At 37.4% G+C, this 4062-nt stretch overlaps 1 non-coding gene across 1 annotated transcript; it reads left to right on the top strand.

Annotated features, from left to right (window-relative positions):
- Positions 1-268: 268 nt before the first annotated feature.
- On the top strand, positions 269-376 carry LOC130955763 (small nucleolar RNA R71). The gene has a single exon (XR_009076897.1). It is a non-coding gene; the product is annotated as a small nucleolar RNA R71 (small nucleolar RNA).
- The last annotated feature ends 3686 nt before the right edge of the window (positions 377-4062 follow it).

A 4062-nucleotide genomic window follows, 5' to 3' on the forward strand; every position in this document is an offset into this window, starting at 1 on the left:
TGACTTGCTGAGTCAATATTTTGTTCTGAGCCAATATGGCATTCAGAGTATCAATCTCAAGAACTCCTTTCTTCTGATTCATCCCATTGTTCACAGGATTCCTTTCAGAAGTGTACATGAATTGGTTATTTGCAACCATTTCAATGAGTTCTTGAGCTTCTGCAGGCGTCTTCTTCAGATGAAGAGATCCTCCAGCAGAGCTGTCCAATGACATCATGGACAGTTCAGACAGACCATCATAGAAGATACCTATGATGCTCCATTCAGAAAGCATGTCAGAAGGGCACTTTCTGATCAATTTTTTGTATCTTTCCCAAGCTTCATAGAGGGATTCACCTTCCTTCTGTCTGAAGGTTTGGACTTCCACTCTAAGCTTACTCAATTTTTGAGGTGGAAAGAACTTTGCCAAGAAGACATTGACTAGCTTTTCCCAAGAGTTCAAGCTTTCTTTAGGTTGTGAGTCCAACTATATCCTAGCTCTGTCTCTTACAGCAAAAGGGAATAGCATAAGTCTGTAGACCTTAGGGTCAACCCCATTGGTCTTGACAGTGTCACAGATTTGCAAGAATTCAGCTAAAAACTGATGAGGATCTTCCAATGGAAGTCCATGGAACTTGCAATTCTGTTGCATTTAGAGAAACTAATTGAGGCTTAAGCTCAAAGTTGTTTGCTCCAATGGCAGGGATAGAGATGCTTCTCCCATAGAAGTCGGGAGTAGGTGCAGTAAAGTCACCCAGCACCTTCCTTGTATTGTTGGCATTGTTGTTGTTTTCAGCTGCCATGTCTTCTTCTTGTTTGAAGATTTCTGTTAGGTCCTCTACAGAGAGTAGTGCTTTAGCTTCTCTTAGCTTTCACTTCAAGGTCCTTTCAGGTTCAAGGTTAGCCTCAACAAAAATGCTTTTGTCTTTGCTCCTGCTCATATGAAAGAGAAGAGAACAAGAAAATATGGAATCCTCTATGTCACAGTATAGAGATTCTTTGAAGTGTCAGAGGAAAAGAAGAATAGAAAGAGGAGGTAGAAGAATTCGAACTTATCAAGAGAGATAGAGTTCGAATTGTGCATTGAGGAGGAGTGTTAGTCCATAAATAGAAGGATCTGAGAAGAGGGGAAGAAATTTTTGAAAATTAATGTGAATTAATTAAGAGAAATTTTGAAAAAAGGTAATTGATTTTCGAAAACTAAGATTGGGAAAGAAATAAGATGATTTTTGAAAAAGATTTTTGAAATTAGAAATCAAAAAGATATGATTGAAAACTATTTTGAAAAAGATGTGATTAAGAAGATACGATTGAAAAGATATAGTTTTATAAAAGATATGATTGAGAAGATATTATTGAAAAACAATTTAAAAAGATTTGATTTTGAAAATTAATGACTTGGCTAACAAGAAATTTAAAAGATATGATTCAGACATTAAACCTTTCTCAACAGAAAAGGCAACATACTTGAAATGTTGGATCAAATCATTAATTGTTAGCAAGTATTTTTAAAAAATGGAAAGAAATTGATTTTAAAAAATATGATTGAAAAAATATGATTTGAAAAAGATTTCATTTTGAAAAATTATGAAAACTTGAAAAAAATTTGAATTAAAAACAAAATCTTCCCTCTTGTGCCATCCTGGCGTTAAACGCCCAGAATGGTATACATTCTGGTGTTTAACGCCCAAAATGCTACCCTTTTGGGCGTTAAACGCCCAGCCAGGTACCCTGGCTGGCGTTTAAACGCCAGTTTTCCTTCCTCACTGGGGGTTTTGAACGCCCAGCTTTTTTTGTGTGATTCCTCTGCTGTATATTCTGAATCTTCAATTCTCTGTATTATTGACTTGAAAAGACACAAATTAAAATTTTTTTTTGAATTTTTTAATGCAACTAAAATCAAATAAACAATGCATGCAAGACACCAAACTTAGAAGTTTGTATACTACTGACACTAACAAATTGAGGATGCATATGAGAAACAACAAAATACACAAAACAAGAGAATTTAAAGATCAGAGCAAGGAAATCATCAAGAACAACTTGAAGATCAATGAAGAACATAATGCATGTAATTTTCGAAAATTAGAAGAATGAAGACATGCAATTGACACCAAACTTAAAATTAGACACTAGACTCAAACAAGAAACATAAAAATATTTTTGGTTTTTAAGATTTTATAATATTTTTGGATTTTTCGAAAATTATATGGAAAAGAAAATAAAGAGATTCAAAATTTTTAATAAGAATTCCAGGAATCATGCAATGTTAGTCTAAAGCTTTAGTCTAAAGAAATTAGACATGGCTAGCCAAGCTTCAGCAGGACATTACATTCAAGAGCTAAATTGATAAGAATCAATCAGCTTTGGTGATGATGAAAACATCACCTTGAAACTCTAGAATTCATTCTTAAAAATTCTGAAGAAAAATACCTAATCTAAGCAACAAGATGATCCGTCAGTTGTCCAAACTCAAACAATCCCCGGCAACGGAGCCAAAAACTTGGTGCACGAAATTGTGATCATCAATGGCGCCATCAACATGGTACGCTCAATTGCAATCTCAACTCTTTATCACAACTTCGCACAACTAACCAGCAAGTGTACTGGGTCGTCCAAGTAATAAACCTTACGCGAGTAAGGGTCGATCCCACGGAGATTATTGGTATGAAGCAAGCTATGGTCATCTTGTAAATCTCAGTCAGGCGGATTCAAATGTTTATGGAGGAATAATGATTAAAAGATAAATAAAACATAAAATAAAGATAGAGATACTTATGTAGTTCATTGGTAGGAATTTTAGATAAGCGTATGGAGATGCTTTGTCCCTTCCGTCTCCCTGCTTTCCTATTGTCTTCATCCAATCCTTCTTACTCCTTTCCATGGCAAGCTGTATGTTGGGCATCACCGTTGTCAATGGCTACAGTCCCGTCCTCTCAGTGAAAATGTTCAACGCGCTCTGTCACAGCACGGCTAATCAGCTGTCGGTTCTCGATCATGTCGGAATAGAATCCAGTGATTCTTTTGCGTCTGTCACTGGTGCACGAAATTGCAGTCACACTTTTGCAATTCCACACAACTAACCAGCAAGTGCACTGGGTCGTCCAAGTAATACCTTACGTGAGTAAGGGTCGATCCCACGGAGATTGTCGCCTTGAAGCAAGCTATGGTTATCTTGTAACTCTTAGTCACGATATCAATAAGTATCAGGTTTAATTGTGAAAAGTAAAAGAACATGAAATAAGTACTTGTTTTGCAGTAATGGAGAATAGGTTGAGGTTTTGGAGATGCTCTATCTTTTGATCTCTACTTTCCTACTGTCTTCTTCTTTATGCACGCAAGGCTCCTTCCATGGCAAGCTGTATGCAGGGTTTCACCGTTGTCAATGGCTACCTCCCATCCTCTAAGTGAAAATGTTCAACGCGCTCTGTCACAGCACGGCTATTCATCTGTCGGTTCTCGATCATGTCGGAATAGAATCCAGTGATTCTTTTGCATCTGTCACTAACGCCCCACAATCGCGAGTTTGAAGCTCGTCACAGTCATTTAATCCCTGAATCCTACTCAGAATACCACAGACAAGGTTTAGACCTTCCGGATTCTCTTGAATGCCGCCATCAATTCTAGCTTATACCATGAAGATTCTGATTAAAGAATCCAAGAGATATCTACTCAATCTAAGGTAGAACGGAGGTGGTTGTCAGGCACACGTTTATAGGTGAGAATGATGATGAGTGTCACAGATCATCTTTAGGAACAAGTGATATCTTAGAATAGAAGCAAGCGTGATTGAATGAAAAACAGTAGTAATTGCATTAATCCATCAAGACACAGCAGAGCTCCTCACCCCGAACCATGGGGTTCAGAGACTCATGCCGTAGAAGATACAATAAGAGACGTGTAATGTGTCATGCGGTAAAGATACAATGTCAAAAGGTCCTATTAATAGTGAACTAGTAACCTAGGATATACAGAAATGAGTAAATGACGTAAAAATCCACTTCCGGGGTCCACTTGGTGTGTGCTTGGGCTGAGCATTGAAGCTTTCATGTGTAGAGACTTTTTCTGGAGTTAAACACCAGC

The sequence above is a fragment of the Arachis stenosperma genome, chromosome 1 (assembly GCF_014773155.1).
Source record: "Arachis stenosperma cultivar V10309 chromosome 1, arast.V10309.gnm1.PFL2, whole genome shotgun sequence".
In the NCBI taxonomy this organism is placed as follows: Eukaryota; Viridiplantae; Streptophyta; class Magnoliopsida; order Fabales; family Fabaceae; genus Arachis; species Arachis stenosperma.